This window comes from Aotus nancymaae, unplaced genomic scaffold (genome assembly GCF_030222135.1).
Source record: "Aotus nancymaae isolate 86718 unplaced genomic scaffold, 86718_ANA_hifiasm-v0.15.2.pri h1tg000016l, whole genome shotgun sequence".
Classification (NCBI taxonomy): domain Eukaryota; kingdom Metazoa; phylum Chordata; class Mammalia; order Primates; family Aotidae; genus Aotus; species Aotus nancymaae.
Window position 1 is genome coordinate 34,120,683 of NW_026988428.1, and position 9,473 is coordinate 34,130,155.

At 42.2% G+C, this 9,473-nt stretch overlaps 1 pseudogene; it reads right to left on the reverse strand.

The window, feature by feature from the left end:
* Nucleotides 1-2,528: 2,528 nt before the first annotated feature.
* Nucleotides 2,529-3,059, reverse strand: LOC105725262 (large ribosomal subunit protein uL5-like; annotated as a pseudogene).
* Nucleotides 3,060-9,473: the final 6,414 nt, after the last annotated feature.

The window sequence follows — 9,473 nt, forward strand, 5'->3', positions numbered from 1 at the left end:
TCTTTTCTTCTACTAACTTGGAGTTTAATTTGCTCTTGATTTTCTTTTCTTTTCTTTTCTTGCTGGAGTGCAGTGAAGCAATCTCAGTTCACTGCAACCTCTGCCACCCGGGTTCAAGCCAGTCTCCTGCCTCAGCCTTCCAACTAACTGAGATCATAGGCACCTGCCACCATACTTGGCTAATTTTTTGTATTTTTAGTAGAGACAAGGTTTCATTATGTTGGCCAGGCTGGTCTCAAACTCCTGACCTCAGGTGATTAGCCTGCCAGGTTGGATTGCAGTGGCTTGATTCTGGCTTACTGCAACCTCTGCCTCCTGGGCTCAAGCAATCTTCCCACCTCAGGCCCCTGCCCCCTCTGCCCCAAGTAGCTGTGACTACAGGCATATGCCACTATGCCTGGCTAATTTTTTTTGTGTTTTTGGTAGAGACAGAGCACCGTGTTGTCCAGGCTGGTCTCAAACACTTGTGCTCAAGTGATCCACCCACCTCAGCCTCCCAAAGTGCTGGAATTACAGGCGTGAGCCACTGTGCCCTGCCTGTTTTTCTAGTTCTTTAAGATATTTCATGTCCACAGAGGAGAGCTAAAGAAAAAAAAGATGTTTCATTAGGTTATTTATTTGAAGTTTTTCTCCTCTTCCTCCTCCTCTTCTTCCTTCTTCCTTCTTCTTCAATCTTCTTCTTCTTCCTTTGTTCTTCTTCTTTTTTAATTTGAGACAGGGTCTCACTATGTTGTCCAGGCTGGTCTTGAACTCCTACCTCAAGTGATCCTCCCACCTCAGCCTCCCCAAGTGCTACGATTACAGGAGTGAGCCACCATGCCTGGCCTTTTTTTCATATATATATATATATACACATATACATTTTTTTTTAATTATACTTTAAGTTCTGGGGTACATGTGCAGAATGTGCAGGTTAGTTACATAAGTATGCACGTGCCATGGTGGTTTGCTGCATCCATCCCTTGTCATCTACATTAGGTATTTCTCCTAATGTTAGCCCTCCCCAATCCTCCCACCCCCTGCTATCCCTTCCCTAGTCTCCCCACCCCTCAACAGGCCCCAGTGTGTGATGTTCCCCTCCCTGGGTCCATGTGTTCTCATTCTTCAACACTCACTTATGAGTGAGAACATGCAGTGTTTGGTTTTCTGTTCTTGTGTCAGTTTGCTGAGAATGATGGTTTCCAGCTACATCCATGTCCCTTCAGAGGACATGAACTCATCCTTTTTTATGGCTGCATAGTATTCCATGGTGTATATGTGCCACATTTTCTTTATCCAGTCTATCATTGATAGGCATTTGGGTTGGTTCCAAGTCTTTGCTGTTGCAAACAGTGCTGCAATAAACATACATGTGCATGTGTCTTTATAATTGAATGTTTTATAATCCTTTGGGTATATACCCAGTAATGGGATTGCTGGGTCAAAAATGGTATTTCTAGTTCTAGATCCTTGAGGAATTGCGACACTGTCTTCCACAATGGTTGAACTAATTTACACTCCCACCAACAGTGTAAAAGCTTTCCTGTTTCTCCACATCCTCTCCAGCATCTGTTGTCTCCTGATTTTTTAATGATCGCCATTCTAACTGGCATGAGATGGTATCTCAATGTGATTTTGATTTGCATTTCTCTAATGACCAGTGATGATGAGCTTTTTTTCACGTTTGTTGGCTGTATAAATGTCTTCTTTTGAGAAGTGTCTGTTCATATACTTCACCCACTTTTTGATGGGGTTGTTTGTTTTTTCTTGTAAATTTGTTTAAGTTTTTTGCAGATTCTGCTTATTAGCCCTTTGTCAGATGGGTAGATTTCAAAAATTTTTCCCTATTCTGTTGATTGCTGGTTCACTCTAATGATAGTTTCTTCTGCTGTGCAGAAGCTCTTAAGTTTAATTAGATCCCATTTGTTTATTTTGCCTTTTGTTGCCATTGCTTTTGGTACTTTAGTCATGAAGTCCTTGCCTATGCCTGTGTCCTGAATGGTTTTGCCTAGGTTTTCTTCTAGGGTTTTTATGGTGTTGGGTCTTATGTTTAAGTCTTTAATCCATCTGGAGTTAATTATCACTTATTGCTATCAAGTTCTCTCTTAGTATTGCCTTTGCTGTAGCCCATGGATTTTGGTATATTGTGTTTCCATTATCATTTTTTAAAATAAAATTTTCAATTTCCTTCTTAGTTTCTGTGTTGACCCAGTGGTCATTCAGGAACATACTGTTTAATTTCCATGTGTTTGTATAGTTTCCAAAATTCCTGTTATTTGATTTCTAATTTTATTCCATTGTGGTCAGAAAAGATGCTTGATATTCATTTTTTTGGAGTGTTTTAAGATTTGTTTTGTGATCTAGCATATGGTCTCATGTATTGTGGAGAATGTGTATTCTGCAGCTGTTGGATGAAATGTTCTGTAAATATCAGGTCCATTTGGTCTATTATGCAGATTGTTTGTTGTTTCTTTGTTGATTTTCTTTTCTTTTCTTTTTTAACATTTCACTGAACACTTTTTATTGGCCTTTTGGATAGAAATGGAAATTTATTTGCCAGGAAGGATGATCCCATCATACTGCTGCTGGAACCAGCATATGGCCTCCTCTTTGCTGATTCTGTGTTTGGCCCCATGCAGCCTGTCCTGTGCTTATTGTTTGCGATGCTGAAACCTGGCCTACCCAGCACACATAGAAGTCCAGGCCGTAGATACAATGCTTGGGTCATATTTGATACCCAAATTGATGTGTTCCTGGATCCCAAAACCAAAGTTTCCAGTATCGGAGGAGTTTTTTTTTTTTAAACGCATACTCCCATACCTTTAGACCCTTCTCTAAGATTTCCTTTGCCTTGGCCCCTTGAACTGTGCAGTGGACAGCAATCTTTTCATTTCTCCAGATGCCAAAGGATCTGGCAGTGTATCTCGCTTTGGAAAATGTGGGGGTCTGCCCTGTGAGCTGCTCCAACACTTGGCTGCTCGGGTCAGTCTGTCTCCACTCTCCCCAACACAGATGTTGAGACAGAGCTTGCGGATGCAAAGTTCCTGCATGGGGTTCTCCTTTTCACCTTGATCTGCCATGGTAGAGAACATGAAGAGCTCTTTGTTGATCTTCTATCTGGAAAATTTGTTCTATGCTGTAAGTGGGGTGTTGAAGTCTTCAGCTTTTACTGAATTGGGGTCTTTCTCTTTAGCTCTACTAATATTTGCTTTATATATCTGAGTACATATATATTTACAACTGTTACATCCTCTTGCTAAATTGACTTTTTTCTTTTTTTTTTTTTTTGTGGTGGCGGCTGGGAAGAACTAGAGGTATTCCTCGGGCGGCTGGAGGACTGAGTCAAGCCGGGACCCGAGTCCTCCGGTATCCCATTAGCCACCGCAACTTCTTTTTTTGTTGTTGTTGTTGTTGAGATGGAGTCTTGCTCTGTTGCCCAGGCTGGAGTGCAGTGGCACAGTCTCAGCGCACTGCAACCTCTGCCTCCCGGGTTCAAGCGATCCTCCTGCCTCAGTTTCCCTAGTAGCTAGGATTACAGGCACGTGCCACCATGCCCGGCTAATTTTTGTATTTTTGGTAGAGACAGGGTTTCACCACGTTGGCCAGGCTGGCCTCAAACTCCTGACCTCAGAAGATCCACCCGCCTCAGCTTCCCAAAATGCTTGGATTACAGGCGTGAACCATCGCGCTGGGCCGCTGAATTGACTTATCATTATTTAATGACCTTTATCTCCTCTTACAGTTTTATTTTTCTGGAAATCTGTTTTGTCTAATATAAGTATAGCTACTCCTGCTCTTTTTTGGTTTTCATTGACATGGAATATCTTTTTCCTTTTTTTTTCTTTTCAGTCTATTTGTGTCTCTATAGGTGAAGTGTGTTTCATGTGGGAAACAGATCATTGTTTTTTTAATCCATGCAGCCACTCTAGGTCTTTTTATCGGAGAGTTTAGTTCATTTACATTCAATAATATGTAAGGACTTACTCCTGCCATTTTATTATTTGTTTTTTGGCTGTTTGTGGTCTTCTCTCCCTCCCTTCCTTCCTTCCTTCCTATCTTCCTTTTAGTGAAGGTGGTTTTCTCTGGTGGTATGATTTAACTTACTCCTTTTTATTTTTGTGTGCGTGTTTGTTTTTTTTTTGAAACAGGATCTTGCTCTGTTGTCCTGCTGGAGTGTGGTGGTGTGATCATGGCTCACTGAAGCCTTGACCTCCAGGGTTCAAGCCATTCTCTTACCTCAGCCTCCCAAGTAGCTGGGACTACAGGCACACTGTTATCTTTTTCAATTTGAGGTTACTATGAGGCTTGTAAAATACTGTCTTATAACCCGTTATTTTAAACTGAAGACAACACTGATTGCATAAAGAAACAAGCAAAAGGAAAACTAATAAAAACTCTATAGTTTAACTTCATCCACCCCCCCTTTTTAACTTTTTGTTTCTATTTATATCTTATTGTACTGTCGATATGTCTTGAAAAGTCATTGTAGTATTTATTTATTTATTGAGACGGAGTCTCACTCTGATGCCCAGGCTGGAGTGCAGTGGCACAACTTGGCTCACTGCAACTTCTACCTCCCGGGTTCAAGAGATTCTCTTGCCTCAGCCTCCCGAGTAGCTGGAATTACAGATGTGAGCCACCACAGCCAGCCTATATTTGATTGGTTCATCTTTTAGTCTTTCTACTTAAGAGAAGAGTAGTTTATATACCACAGTTACAATGTTATAATATTCTGTGCTTTTCTGAGTACTTACTATTATCATTGAGTTTTATACCTTCAAGTGATTTCTTCTTACTCATTAACACCCTTTGCTTCCTGCCTGAAGAACTCCCTTTAGCATTTCTTTTAGGACAGGTCTAGTGTTGAAAAATTCCTTGGCTTTTGTTTGTCTGGGAAAGTCTTATTTCTCCTTCATGTTTGAAGGATATTTGCTGGACATACTAAGGTAAAAGTTATTTTCCTTCAGTACATTAAATTTTCATGCCACCTCTCCTGGCCTGTAAGGTTTCCACTGAAAAGTCTGCTGCCAGACATACTGGAGCTCCATTGTATGTTACTTGTTTCTTTTCTCTTGTGGCTTTTAGGATCCTTTCTTTATCCTTGACCTTTGGGGGTTTGGTTTTTAAATGCTTTGAGGTAGTCTTATTTGGGTTAAATAAGTGTTCTGTAACCTTCTTGTTGTTCTATAATCTTCTTGTACTTGAGTATCTTTCCCTAGGTTTGGGAAGTTCTCTATTATAATCTCTTTGAATAAACTTTCTTTATCTCTTTCTCTACCTTCTCTTTAAGGCCAATAACTCTTAGATTTACCCTTTTGAAGCTATTTTCTAGATCTTGTAGGCATGCTTTATTTATTAATTTATTTATTTTTGACAGAGTTTTACTCTTGTTGCCCAGGCTGGAGCATAATGGCACGATCTCAGCTTACCGCAACCTCTGCCTGCTGGGTTCAAGCAATTCTCCTGCCTCAGCCTCCTGAGTAACTGGGATTACAGCCTACCACCACCACACTTGGCTAATTTTGTATTTTTAGTAGAGACGGGGTTTCTCCATTATGGTCAGGCTGGTCTCAAACTCCTGACCTCAGGTGATCCACCCGCCTCAGCCTCCCAAAGTGCTGGGATTACAGGCATGAGCCACCACGCCCAGCAGTTTATTCTTTTTTTGTTTTTTATTTTATCTCCTCTGATTGTATATTTTCAAATAGCCCATCTTCAAACTCGCTAATTCTTTCTTCTGCTTGATCAGTTCTGCTATTAAGAGACTCTAATCCTTTCTTCAGTATGTCAGTTGCAGAATTCTCAACTCCAGAATTTCTGCTTGATTCTTTTTAATCATTTCAATCTGTGTTAAGTTTATCTGATAGAATTCTGATTTCTTGTCTGTATTATCTTGGAGTTCTTTGAGCTTCCTTAAAACAGCTATTTTGAATAATGTCTCTGAAAGACTACATATCTCTCTGTGTTTTCAGGATTGGTCCCTGGTACCTTATTTAGTTTGGTGAGGTCATGTTTTCTTGGATGGTCTCGATGCTTGTGGATGTTTGTTGGTGTCTAGGCATTGAAGAGTTATGTATTTATTGTAGTCTTCACAGTCTGGGTTTGTTTGTATTCATCTTTTTTGGCAAGGCTCTCCAGGTATTCAAAGGGACTTGAATGTTATGATCTAAGCTATATCTGCATTAGGGACCACCACAAGCCTAGTAATGTTATGATTCTTGTAGACTCATAGAGGTACCACCTTGGCGATCTTGGATAAGATCCAAAAGAATTATCTGAATTGCCAGACAGGGACTCTTGTTCTGTTCCCTTAATTTCTTCCAAAGAAATCGAGTCTTTCTGTCTTTGCTGAGGCTGCCTGGAGCTGGGAGTGGGTGGCACAAGAATATCTTTTGATGCTTATTCACCATTTGGATTTTCTTTTTTGTAAATCGCTTATTCAAATCCATTGCTCATTGTCTTTCTAGTTTGTTTGCTATGGTGGTTTTTCTGTAGTCCTTCCTGGTACTTGTTCATTGGTATACATATTTTCCATAGCATAAGGACAACTTTTTTTTTTTTTTTCTGTAACAGAGTCACACTCTGTTGCCCAGGCTGGAGTGCAATAGCTCGATCTCAGCTCACTACAACCTCTGCCTCCCAGGTTCAAGCTATTCTCCTGCCTCAGCCTCCAGAGCAGCTGGGATTACAGGCATGCGCTACCATGCCTGGCTAATTTTGGTATTTTTAGTAGAGACAAGGTTCCACCATGTTGGCCAGGCTGGAGTAAGTATAATTTTTAAATTCTGCTTCTCTTACTTCATACTTCTATAAGTAAAAGTCATTAATTTTTAAAATACAATAAATATTTATTGAGTACATACAATATGCCAGGTGCAGTGCTAAGCAGTGAGGATTCGCTGGAGAACAAGATAGTGATTCAGTGGGATGAATAATTAAATAGTGGAATACTTTAGATAAGTGTTATGGTAAGGGAAATACAGGAGGCTAGTAGCCATTAGGAGGGATACTTAAACTGGGGTTGGGAATCAAGGATGTCTTCATAGTAGGGAATTGATGTCTAAATTGAATGGTAAATAGATATTATTAATGCAAGACAGAGGTGTGTATGTGTGCGTGTGTGTGTTTGTGTGTGTGTGTGTTTGGTTGGCTCACTGAAAGGGTTAGATGGGATAGGACCAACAGGGGAGAACAAAGCATTATAGGGCTATGTTTACATGAAAAATGGGAAAATAGGTTGGGCACTGTGGCTCACGCTTGTAATCCCAGGACTTTGGGAGGCTGAGGTGGGCAGATCACAAGGTCAGGAGATCAAGACGATCCCGGCTAACACAGTGAAACCCTATCTCTACTAAAAATACAAACAGGCCGGGCACAGTGGCTCACACCTTTAATCGCAGTACTTTGGGAGGCTGGTGGGTGGATAGCAAAATCAGGAGTTCAAGACCAGCTTGGCCAACATGGTGAAACCCCATCTCTACTAAAAATCCAAAAAAAATTAGCTAGGCGTAGTGGTGTGCACCTGTAATCCCAGCTACTCAGGAGGCTGAGGCAGGAGAATCGCTTGAAGCCAGGAGGTAGAGGTTACAGTGAGCCGAGATCGCATCACTACACTCCAGACTTGGTGACAGAGCAGAACTCCTTCACAAAAAAAAAAAAAATACAAGTTACTCAGGAAGCTGAGGCAGGAGAATCGCTTGAATCTGGGAGGTGGAAGATGCAGTGAGCTGAAATCACGCCAGTGCACTCCAGCCTGGGCGACAGAGTGAGACTCTGCCAAAAAAAAAAGGGGGAAAATACAGTATAGCTTAAGTCTAAGGTGTAGGAGGTGGTACTCATGGATGAGGCTGAAAAGCTAAGCAGAGGCTGGATCTTACAAGGCGTTGAAAGACATGTTAAGGAGTTTGAGCTCTATCCTAGGAGAACTGGGAAGCTCTTAACCCTGTGCCTTAAAGCTAAACACTACCTATATCAGAATCACTTAGAGGTCTTATTAAAAAATGCTCACTTCTGTTTTCTGCCCCACATCTATTAAATCAGCATCACTGGAGTGAAGTCCCCAAATCTATATTTTTTAACAATGCTCCCAAGTAATTTTTTTTTTTGAGATGGAATTTTGCTATTTTCACCCAGGCTGGAGTGCAATGGTGTGATCTTGGCTCACTGAAACCTCTGCCTCCTGGGTTCAAGCGATTCTCCTGACTCAGCCTCTTTAGTAGCTGTGATCATAGGCGTGTGCCACCACACCCAGCTAATTTTTGTATTTTTAGTAGAGATGGGGTTTCGCCATGTAGGCCAGACTGGTCTCAAACTCATGACCTCAGGTGATTCGCCCGCCTCAGCCTCCCAAAGTGCTGGGATTACAGATGCGAGCCACCAAGCCTGGCCCCAGTTAATTTTTTTATTTTTGTAGAGATGGGGTATCAGTATGTTGCCCAGGCCAGTCTTGAATTCCTGGGCTCAAGTGATCCTCCTGCCCTGGCCTCCCAAAGCACTGGGATTATAGGCATGGGCCACGATGCTCAGCCAATTCATCCCTTTTTAATGCTAAGTAATATATTCCGTTGTAGACACATACCACAATTTATTAATTCACCAGTTGATGGACATTAGGATTGTTTCTAGTTTGGTGCTATTTATTAATAAAGCTGCTGTGAACATTTACATAACAGTCTTCATATGGACGTGTTTTTTTGTTGTTGTTGTGTTTTGAGATGGAGTCTCCTCTGTCACCAGGCTGGAGTGCAGTGGCACAATCTCGGCTAACTGCAACCTCTACCTCCCAGGTTCAAGTGATTCTCCTGCCTGTGCCTCCCTAGTAGCTGGGATTACAGTCCTTGCCAGCATGCCCAGCTAAGTTTTGTATTTTGCGCACCCAGCAACAGTGTGTTTCAAAAAGCAGAAGCTTAGGCTGGGTGCAGTGGCTCACCCCTGTAATCCCAGCACTTTGGGAGGCCAAGGCGGGCAGATTGCCTGAGGTCAGGAGTTCCAGACCAACCTGGCCAACATGGTGAAACCGTTTCTACTAAAAATACAAAAAATTGCCGGGCACAGTGGCTCATGCCTGTAATCCCAGCACTTGGGGAGGCCAAGGCAGGCGGATCACGGGGTCAGGAGATTGAGACCATCTGGCTAACACGGTATAACCCTGTCTCTGCTAAAAATAAAAAAAAAAAGCAGGGCCGGGTGGCACGCACCTGTAATCCCAGCTACTCGGGAGGCTGGGGCAGGAGAATCACTTGAATCCAGGGGGCGGAGGTTGCAGTGAGCCGAGATCCTGCCACTGCACTCCAGCCTGGGCGACAGAGCAAAACTCTGTCTCAAAAAAAAAAAAAAAAGTTAGCCGGGCATGGTGGCGCACTTCTGTAATCCCAGCTACCCAGGAGGCTGAGGCAGGACAATCGCTTGAACCCAGGAGGCAAAGATTGCAGTGAGCCGAGCTCATGCCACTGCACTCCAGCCTGAGCAACAGAGTGAGACTCCATCTCAAAAAA